At 38.0% G+C, this 11,706-nt stretch overlaps 1 pseudogene; it reads left to right on the top strand.

Annotated features, from left to right (window-relative positions):
• Nucleotides 1–1,246: 1,246 nt before the first annotated feature.
• Nucleotides 1,247–1,862, top strand: LOC138151233 (ras-related protein Ral-B pseudogene; annotated as a pseudogene).
• The last annotated feature ends 9,844 nt before the right edge of the window (nucleotides 1,863–11,706 follow it).

An 11,706-nucleotide genomic window follows, 5' to 3' on the forward strand; every position in this document is an offset into this window, starting at 1 on the left:
CACCTATAAAAACACAGGCAAAGAAAGGAGAGCACATCCTGCCCTGAGATAGGAGTGAGAACAATGAGGTTAATGAAATTTGCTCAAGTGTATCCGAAGTGGAATTAGGAAGCATGCTGAAGATTTCCCATAATAATTATGTTAAGTAACAAACACAGAGAAGAGGGACATTAAGTTGAATAATGCATATTGGCCCCAAGTTCTTCTCATCCCTATTAAGATGAGTTCTCATCTCTGTTTCACTTGAGAACAGAGAGCTATGACTTCAAAACATCCAGTTTCATCCTCTGTAAGCTAGTAACACCATTTATTTAAAGCAACACATCCTAACATCTAAAATTATAACAACTTTCACACCTGCTATCTCTTGCCAAACTTTGTTAATTAGCACTGAAAAGATGCTTCCAAATTGAAGCATTCACAAGTATACTACTCATAATCACTACCAGGTGTCTCTTCCTCATAGTTACCCTAAAATACTCTAATGTTAGAGCTAGAAAGGAATTTAGGATTCTCTAGGCCAGGGGTCCTCAATCTTTTTTTTTTCATATCATGAATCGTTTTGGCAGTCTGGTGAAGGCAATGGGCTTCTTTTAAGAATAAAATACAGAGGATTGCAAAGAACATCAATTATATTGAAATGTTTATTTAAAAAAAAATATTGATTCAGGGGTGGCTAGGTGGCACAGTGAGTAAAGTGCTAGCGCCAGAGTCGGGAGGAACTGAGTTCAGTTCTGACCTCAGACACTTAACACACACACACACACACACACACACACACACACACACACACACACACACACACAAAGTAGCCTTGTAACCTTGGGCAAGTTACTTAACCGCAATTGCCCTACAAAAGGCAAAAAAAAAAAGAAAAAAATATATATATAGAGAGAGAGAGATTCAGAGTTAAATATCCCTTCCATTCTCACTCTCTCCCCACTGTGGGGAACCCCTGCCCCACCTGAGAGAAGAGGTCATGGAGGAAATTGAGGGGGCTCCTCCATTTATCCTCCTCCTCCTAATCCTATGGGCCCATAGGCCCATTAGAGGCTCCCTTCTGTCTCCCAGAATGAAACTACAAAAAAAAAAGACTCATTGAGAGAAGAAGGCACAATTTATGCTATTTTCTCAGGGTAAAGTATGGAAACTAAGCTACCCTGAAGAAGCCGAAGTAACATTTCAGCTATTCAATTCTTCAGCAGCAACTTGAACAGTGCTCAGCAACCCTAGTCAACAAGGACAAATGGCTTCAAACAAGATTAAGAACCAGAGCTCATTAATTCTTCACGAAGTTATCATAGTTGGCAGTGCAGGGATGGGCAAATCTGCATTTACCGTTCGGTTCATGTATGATGAGTTTGTAGAAGTCTATTAACCTACTAAAGCTGATAATTATAGAAAGTGACCTTTGATAGAGAAATGTAGATAGACATTCTGGATATGGCTGGACAAGAAGATTATGCAGCTATTCAAGAAAACTGCTTCCATAGTGGGGGGCAGTTTCTCTTAATCTTTGACATAGCAAAACATAAATACTTTGCAGTCACAGCAGAGTTCAAGGAACAGATTCTACATGTTAAAGCTAAAGAAGATAAAATCCCTTTGCTTCTGGTGGGCAACAAATCTGACTTGGAAGAGAGGAGACAGATATCCTTTGAGGAGTTCGGAAGTAAAGCACAGGAGTGGGGTGTTCAGTAAGTAGAGACATCTATGAAAACTAGAGCAAATGTAGACAAGGTAATATTTGATCAAGTGAGAGAAATAAAAGCAAAGAAGATATCAGAAAACAAAGATAAGAAATGTAAAAAAACAACAGCAAGAATGAGAAAAAAATTAAAGAAAAATGTTGTTTACCATGATTGCTGAGGAAGTGGATCAAATTTGTTAGTTGCGACTGAGAACTTAGGGTTGTATTTACGAAAGGGAAGCTATATTTCTTTAGTTGTACTTTTCTTATCTGATTCATGTATTCTTTGAATGAAAAAATAAAAGATTTGTGGATTAGTCAGAAGATGGCAGAAAAGAAGACACATTTTCACTGGAATAGAACTACTCTGTCATTTTTTTTAAACTAAAAGCTTAAAAACGACTAGCTAGTATCACAGGCAAAAAAGTAATCCAGTATTTGTTTTCTTTTTTTTTCACTCTCATTTTTTATTTTTTAGTTTACATCATTCATTTCCACAAGACTTTGAGTTGTAAATTTTCTCCCCATTTTCCCCTACCCATCACCCCAAAATAGTGATCCCACTGAATGTCCTATCCCTCAATCTGCTCTCTCCATATCTTCCCCCATTCCCCCTGCAACTTTCCAGTAGGCACAGTGGATCTCTATGCCCCAGTGCCTGTATGTCTTATTTCCCAGTTGCATGAAAAATAATAGTAATAATAGTATTTTATATGTGTGTGTGTGCGCGTGCGTGCGTGTGTGTATTTTTAAACATTTTATTTTAAAGCTTTGAAGTCCAGATTCTTTCCCTTCCTCCCTTGTCACCCACCTTTACTGGGAAGATAAGCAATTCAATATAGGTTGCACATGTGTAGCCAAGCAAAACATTTCCATAGTGGATATATTGTGAAAGACTAACTATATTTCCCTCCATCCTATCCCTTTCCCCCACTTGTTCTATTCTCTATTTTGATCCTTTCACTTTTCAAAAGAGAGTGCTTCCAACTTCCCTCCCCTCAGCCTGCCCTCCTTTCTATTATCTCCTCTCTAATCCCTTTACCCCCTACTCTCCTATAGGGTGAGATACCCTATTTAGTGTGTATATCATTCCCTCTCTTAGCCAAATTCAATGAGAACAAGGTTGACTCATTCCCTTTTGCCTTCCTGTTCTTCCCCTCCATTGTAACAGTGTTCCCTTGCCTATTCTATATGAGATAATTTACCCCATTCTTTCTCTCCTTATCTCCTCTCATTATATTCCTCTCTCACCTCTTAATTTCACCATTTTTGTATCATTCTTTCCTATTAAATTGGTCCTGTGCCCTCTGTCTATGTATACCTGTACACATATGTGCACACACTCTTCTATGCATCCATATATCATCCATACACTCTCCCATATAGACATATATTTATTTATTTTCAACTCCATTTTTTTTTCATCAAGAATACTTGAAAGTCCTCTATTCCACTAAATGACTGTATTTTCCCCTGAAATATGATACTCAGGTTTGATGGTGATTCTTGGTTTTAATCCAAGCTCCTTTGACCCCCAGAATATCATATGCCAGTGTAGAAGCTGCCAGATTCTGTATTATCCTGATTGTGTTTCCACAATGTTGAAATTGTTTCTTCCTGGCTACTTGTAATATTTTCTCCTTGATCTGGGAATTCTAGAACCTGGCTATAATATTCCTAGGAGTTTTCTTTTTGGGATCTATTTCAGGAGGTGATTGGTGGATTCTTTAAACCTCTATTTTGCCCTCTGGTTCTAAAACATCAGGGCAATTTTGCTTGAGAATTTCTTGGAAGATGATTTCTAGGTTCTTTTTTTGATCATGACTTTCAAGTAGTCCAATAATTTTTAAATTATCTCTCCTGGATGTATTTTCCATGTCGGTGGTTTTCCCAATGAGATATTTCACATTGCATTCTATTTTTTTTTTATTTGTTTGGATCTGTTTTATAGTATCTTGATTTCTCATAAGGTCATTAACTTACATTTGCTCTAATCTAATTCTGAAGGAATGATTCTCTTCAGTGAGCTTTTGAGATACTTTCTCCATCTGGCAAATTTGGCTTTTTAAATCATTCTTCTCCTCATTGCCTTTTTGAGCCTCTTTTGCCATCTAAGTTAGTCTATTTTTTAAGGTTTTATTTTCTTCAATCAGATTGTTGACACTCATTTCATAATTTTCTTGCATCATTCTCCTTTCTCTTCCCAATTTTTCCTCCACTTCTCTTATTTGGTTTTCAAAATCCTTTTTAAGCTCCTCTATGGCCAGTAACCAGTTCATATTTTTCTTGGAAGCTTTTGGTACAGGAGTTCTGACTTCACTGTCTTCCTCCTCTTCCATGCTTTGATCCTTTTTGTTCCTAAATAAGAGTCTAATGTCGGATTGCTCTGTTTGTTTTGCTTCCTTTGCTTGCTCATGTTGCCACTCAATTACTTGATTTTGAGTCTTTTGACACAGTAGAACTCTGCTGCCAGAAAGGGGAGCTTTATCCCAATTGCTGGGATTTTTGTAGCTGCTGAAGCTATTAGTTGTGTGCCCTCTCTGAAGCCTCCATACGCTCTGACAAACTGCAGGACTTCCACCTTAGATAGCAATCCAGATTCAAGCAGGTTAGAGCAAGAGTGATTACCCCTCAGACTGGTCACTTGGTCCCCCTACAATCTGCAGGTTAGGAGCTCTGAAGCAGCATGGCCATGGAGCTTCAGCTGCTTCTCACCCCAGGAGCAAAGGCCACACTCACAAACTACCTGCTCCTGCAAAGTCTACACTGACCTCTCTTTGTCTTTGGCATCTATGGGTTGATAATTCTTGAAACCACCAGAGCTGCTGGTGATCTGAAGTCCCTCCAACTGGTGGCTGGTCAAACCACCCTGAGGCTAAAACCTCTGGCTCACACTGGGCTGGCCTCAGCTTGCAGAGTGTTGCACTGGCCCCTTCCTGCTGGCCTACTGGGCTATCTTCAGTGGGAGGTTAGCTTCTCTCTGTCATTTTGTGGGTTCTGTAGCTCCAAAGTTTGTCTAGAGTTATTTTTTACATGAATTGGAAGAGGTGGAAGCCAGAGCTGGGTGGAAGTCCTGTTTCTACTTAACCATCTTGACTCAGACCCAATTTTAATTTTCAGAATACTATATTGTAGCTTATGATTTTTTCCAGTTTTATAATATCACCATTTCAATCAGAAATTAAATTTGCCTTGTTTTCTTCAGGTTTGCGGAAGGAAAACAAGACTTTCTTCCACATACAGCAATCTAATACTTTATCATTATTAATTTCAGTCAGAAAAATCATTGAATTTCAAAGAAAGTGGTTTGGTTATGTTTAATGACAAGTTAAAGTGAGTGACTTTTATAGTTAGATTTTCTTAGTATTTCCCAGAAGAGTCAGAAAAGTAGATAAAATATAAATTTAATTTGTCCCAATTAGGTCATTATGAAGTTCATAAACCTCATATATACACACTTAAAATAAGAAATGTAATCTGTTCTGATTTTTTTAAATGTTGGCTAGTTTTACTGTTATTGTCTGGTTCTTCCCTAAGGGTCCCAATATGTGTGGGAAGTTTAAAAAAATACACTTTCTCATACTTCACCTTTTGCAGCTTTTTAATTAAAAACAAACAACCTTCCCACAACACACTTTAAAATTTCATCCTTATGCTAACTTCACACCCTAATTGGCATTAACAATTTACAAGCTCCATTTTATCCCCAACATAATTGTCATCATTTAAAAATTATACATTCTCTTAGAGAACTGATAAACTTATACGCATGTAGCTAATATTGCCGATGCTCTACTTTTTGTTTCTATACCTTCTTTAGCTTAATACAAATGCTTTGGAAGAATGGTGAGCTACAGTTGTAACCTAAAATCATGAAGCCAGAGCCAGAGCCAGATATTTTGCTACCTCTCACAGAATTACACAGTAATTCTAAACTTAAATCAAAAGAATGGAGAGTAGAGGAGAGTGAAGGTAGGTCACTTCCATGTTCACTTGGTTTGTGGTTTATCATATAGTTTTCTACTGACATATTAACATTTAGAGATTTTTATTGATGGGAGAAATATGGTTAAGTCTAGTTGTCCTACTTGCTGCTGCCTTATACCTTAGTTGAACAATCATGGGAATTTTACCTGAAGAAAGAATAATAGAGTAAAAAGCCAATAGTCAAAAGTTAGGAGCCTTTTCAGTAAAAAAAGCATACTTCAAATGTAGGTGCCAAAAAGAATTTTTAAAAACACTCTATTTTATTGTTATTGAAATTGTCAAAATTTTTATTTTGATTTGGAAAACCATGTTATATAACTTTCCAATGAATCATGAACATTTATTTGGAATTTTTAAAAAATTAAAAAAAAATCCCTCCTCCTGATCAACTCCTTTATTTGGTCAATATCAGTGATATCGGTACAAAAAAAGGTCCAGAAAAATTAATTGATTAATGGTAGGTCCAGGACTGGAAAATAATTCTTATCTTTGAGTGCCTTACTTATTCCACCATTCCTTTGTGTCTGAATCGCTTCTTTTTCTGGACTACCTACTATGAAATACATTTTTTTAATTAAGTAAGAAAATGTTTAAAACTGGCGGTATAATAATAGCTAGCATTTGCATGGCACCTACTATGTATTGGGCATTGTACTAACTGTTTTACAAATATTATCTCATTTTATCTTTACAACAATGCTGTGAGGTAGGTACTATTATCATCACCATTTAACAGTGAGAGAAACTGAGGATAAAAGAGGTGAAGTCATATTCCAAGGTCATACAGGTACTAAGTGTCCGAGTCTGCAATTCAACCTACATCTTAGTGATTCTGGGACTAGTTCTCTGTCCACTGTACCACCTAACTGTCCTTTTAATCTACTAGAAAGATAATGGAATTGAATTGACAAGATTTGTTTTCAGATTCTGCCCTGTAATATACTAGGCCATCCTCTTGCCCCCTCCCACACACACACACACACACACACACACACACACACACACACACACACACTTCAACCTGTACCAGAGCCTGGATGAGAACACATTATAATGGAACAGTTACCAATCCTCTATATTGTCAGTAAATGTCTTGTCAGCCATCATTCCATATGTCAGATGCTAGGCAAGGTAAGATAAGGGGATAAGGAAATTGGATTAGATAGTGTCTGAGAACTCTAATACATTTAGTGTCTTAGAGAGAACAAAGGCAAAGGATGTATCTGTGTAACCAGAGCAAAAATATTTCTACTATGCCAGAGAAATAGCCTAGCATAAATATGTATATAAGATTGAGCTTCAGCTTCAAGGCTGTCACTAACTGGCTTTGTGAATTTGGCTGTTGGGTTCACTTATCTGAGTCTGATCTGAAAAATAGGAATAGTTTTCCCTGCCTTGCATGGCTGAAAGAGTTGCTGCAAGTGACAAATCAGTTGAGTTATGTTAAAGTTCTTTGTAATTATATTTGTCCTCTTAATTGCTGTGTTGTTGTTGTGGTGGTGGTGGTTGTTATTAAACTTTTTCAAAGAACAAGTTGAATATTCATAAAAGTACTGTTTCCCAATACTAAATATTGCCAATCTTTTCTTGAATTCTTATCTCTGGGTGCTAATGAGGAAAAGGAATGGCAAAGATAGCTGGAATGCAATTATTGTTTAGAGCCAGTTTGAATTTTCTCCCTCAATAAATTATTGATTGGGACATCTTTCATAGTTAGCAATCATCTTATTTCTTTGTCCTTCCTCTGGGTGGTATTAATGATTAGAGAAATGATCAAAAGATAGCAAGCAAGGAAGAGTAGGAAAAACATGAGACTTATATAATTCACAAGTGAGCCTTTTGTTCCCCAAATAAAGAGTTAAATTGTTCTGAAAGTTTACTTGGGCTCTGGAAGTATCTATATTTGTCCCCCAAAAGTTCTTTCATAAACAAAATATGCCCCAATATTTCATGAAATCATATTTCCTTTGGATCAGAAATGCTATTTATAGATGAAGGAATGAATAAAAGCATTTATGTAATCATTTACTATATGTCATACATTTTCCTAAGTGTTAGGAATAAAAGTAAAAGTAAGAAAGACTGTCCATGACCCAAAGGAGTTAACCTTCTTATAGGAAAAATAAAAGACACTTACATGGAAGTTGAGATTGGGAGGCTGGAAAAGGAGAATTGATTGACATATCCTTTCCCAGAATGGTTGATAATGCTCAGCTACTCTTCTCAGTGCTAGCGATAGTAAATGGTGTGTGACAGGATTGGCGATGAGGATGGTGGGGCTCTGGCAGTACCATATTATTGAAATATGGAGATGGCGAGGAAGCGGTGTGTAGTGATATATATATATATATATATAAAACTTTTTGGAGGGCAATTGGAGTTAAGTGATGTGCCCAAGGTCACATGGCTAGTTTTTGAGTTAAGTGTCTGAGGTTGGATTTGAACTCAGGTACTCGACTCCAGGGCTGGTGCTCTATTCACTGTGCCACTGAGCTGCCCCATAGTAATCTATTTTTGAATTATGATTATACTTTTTATTCCTTTCTCTTCATCTTAAAAAATGATTTTCCAATTATTTTCAAAGTTAAAAAACTCCATACAATAACAAATATATATATTTCACTTTTAATCCATAAGAATGATACAATCTTACTAATATTTTGTGGGACTACATTTATAACTATTGTCACAGAAAATCAGCTTACATAATATATTCAAAATTAAAGGAAGGGGGAAGGAGAATAACACTGTTTAGGAAGAATGAGGGAAGGAAATAAGCATTGATAAAGCTCCTACTATGTGTCAGGCACTGCACTAAGAACCTTACAGATATTATCTCTTTTAATTCTTATAACTCTGGAGGTAGATGATATTTCTCCACTTTACAGCTGATGAAACTAAGGCAACAGAAGTTAAATAACTTGCCCAGAGCCACATAGCTAGTAAATGTTTAGACTGTGTTTGAAATCAGGTAATCCTGTTTTAAGCATCCACTGTTCTACCTATCATCCCTCAATAGAGAAAACATATACACATAAAATAGCCATGAATGTGACCATACAATCATAATAGAGAGTATATGTTGGTGACAATTAATGAAGAGGGAAACAAAATTATTTAATTATGAAAGTATTGCAGAGACTCCCTTGCTATATGGAGCATATTGGGGACATATCTGAAATACTGCTTTTGTTTTAGTCCAGACCTGTGATTTAATTACTATGGGAAGTTTAAAAGTGTGAAATGTCTTATATCAGTATAGTCTAGAAAATTATATGTAATTTATGGTGCTGGGGATTTCCCTGGGGGCACTGAGAATGGAAGTGATTTACCTAGCTAGTAGCTGTCATAGGCAGAACTTGAACTCAGGTCTTTCTCTATTATATCTTTACACTATCCTTTCTTTGCCTCCTGGCTTAGCTCCTAACTTTCTGGACATTTCGACCTCCACTCCAGCCATTAGCCACATAGACCTGACCTTCCATTGCTCAATTACTGCACAGAACTACCCTTTAAGCAAATACCCAGGCTGTTCATATTTACCTCTCTCCTGGCTCAGCTCCTGGTTCTCCAGACTTTTTCTACCTTGTTGCCATGGATACCACTTTTTATGAACCCCCACCATAGTTCTTCTTTATGTATTGTCTTCCTCCATTAAAATATAAGCTCCTTGAATGTAGTTTTCTAAATGTTTATCTGTTTTGCATGTAGTAATGCCATGGACAGTATCTTACCAGAAAAATGCTACTGTGAACAGCTTTTAAGATTCTGATTACTCAGTATAGTGATCACTCAATTTATTCCATAACAAAAGTAAAACATCCATGGAAAATCAAGGTACAGCATTCACAATATTACAACTTATCACAGAAAATCACAATATAATATTCACAACATAGTCTCAAAGTAAAATAGTCATTCTTATGTTAACTCAATCAGTCACTTATCAGTAGTCTCAAAGTAAAATAGTGTAATGGAAATGCAAATTTAAAGATCTTCCCTGCCCCTAGGCTAAAGTGCACCTGAAGCCTGGGGTGTGAGGCTTGTTTTTCAGTAGATACTTCTTGATTGACCAGTGAGTCAATAAGGTTGTTACATTCTCTGAGCCAGGAGAAGGCTATATAAGCCCTGATGTGTAGCTTTGTTTTGGGGGCTCACTTTGAGAAGTGTTCTGTGATTTGATGTGGATTCTGGGAAGCCATTGTCCAGAGGGCCCCCCCCCCGGCTTTGAAAAACCCAGATGTTGACTGGGTATGGATGTAATGGTTGGACAGTTTGGAAATCTGTCTACTTGATCTGTTTCTGTCTTGATAATTCTGCCTGTATACTTTGAAGTTCGGGGTACTGACCTTTTTCCCCTGAACAAGGTAAACAATATATGTCTGACTGATTAAAGTAAGCTTGTTAACCCATTTTGAGCTGCTTTCCTTTATCAAAGCAGATCCAAGAACCTGTGGTGGCAGCAAACCCTGAGGACACTTGGGGTGCTTGCTGCTACAAATAGTCAAAGGTTTCTACTCATGGGGCAAATTCTTGATTAACTCAATCAGTCACTTATCAGTAGTTTCAAAGTACAATAGTCAAAGTACTCAAAGTACAACCAGTCACTTATTCGTCAAAGTCAGAGGTCTTTTCATCTTGACTTGGGGCCTGTTCTCAGATTCCCTAGATCCCCTTCCATGGTCCCAGATTCTACCTGGAATCACCAGATTGTCACCTGGGTTCAATGGCAGACAGCTCCCAGTTCCTTGACCAGCTCTCTGGGCAGGTCCTGCCCCACACTGAAGTTCACAAGGTCTGGTCCATGTTAGGTCCTTCACCATTTCTGCTCCAGGGAATTCAAGGCTCAAGCAAGCCTCAAACAAACAAAGTCTCAGCATCCCAGTCATGCTTCAGTCACCTGGGCTCCTGGATCCTGGGCTCCTGGCTCTGGCCTCCTGGCTCTGGGCTCTGGGATCCTGTTCAGAAGAAGCTCTACTTTTCAGGACTCAGTTCTCCATTCTTCTGTAGCTGTTCTGCCACCAGATCTCAGTCTCAAGGAAATTCTGACTGTGTCTCTCTGGGGCTTTTCTCATATACACAGTATTACCTATTTCCTTTGGCCAGCCCCTTCCTGTTACATCAGTTAACAGGAAACAGGAGTTCATACCTTTTGTTCTCCCAATCAGAGGCTTGATCAGTTACTAAGTGCTAAGTACCTGCCACTTTTCCCAACACAATGGGATCTTCAAGTTCAAAATTATATAATCATTACACATATGCATATATACATACATAAACATATATGTATACACGCATTCGCATATATATGGGGTGTATTGGGTATTCAAGAAGAGCTAGTGCCTCTGATGTGAGGACTACTGAGCCTTTCCAGGGTATCTCATCCACCTTTTATGTCTACCTGGAACTCAACTCTCACCTGTGCTTCCAAAAAGCTATAGCATTTAAGGGTCAAGGTAAACCCCTCTGTGAGGAATAAGATTGTACAAACCAAGGCCCCCACTCAATATGACCTTTCTATTACCCTGAGCTGTTTGGGCACAAAGGATCCTGAGAACGTGAGGGCTGTTCCTCCTGGTCAGATCCTTGTGAAGAGATATGATAACTGCCCAACTCCTGGAACTAGCCATTCCAATGAAACATCACTCTTGGAGGGTCCTTGGAGGGATTGGCCTCCATCACAGGCTTCACACAAGATACAATGCTTGCTAAAAACACCTTGCAGTATGCCTCCTTTGTTCTGAGCACTACTTAAATTGTAAGATTCAGACCCGAAATTGGACTCTCACCCATGGAGGGGATGTCCTGCCTGGGACCCTCCCAAGTGGAACCCTGATGCCTCTACCCAGGATTCTCCATCTTGTGGGGTCAGGTGGTGGTGCTTCCCCACAGCTGTGATGATTGTAAATATCTATATGTATATATATATATATATATGTGTGTTAATCATAGTGGCTCTTATTTTGCTATTCCTAAACCTTTACTCTGTTATCTCTGGTTTCCTTCCCATTCACCTATATTGAAATAAA

Source organism: Petaurus breviceps, unplaced genomic scaffold (assembly GCF_028583685.1).
Source record: "Petaurus breviceps papuanus isolate PSGF00001 unplaced genomic scaffold, PetGlider_PUasm1.0 90895, whole genome shotgun sequence".
NCBI classification, from domain to species: Eukaryota; Metazoa; Chordata; class Mammalia; order Diprotodontia; family Petauridae; genus Petaurus; species Petaurus breviceps.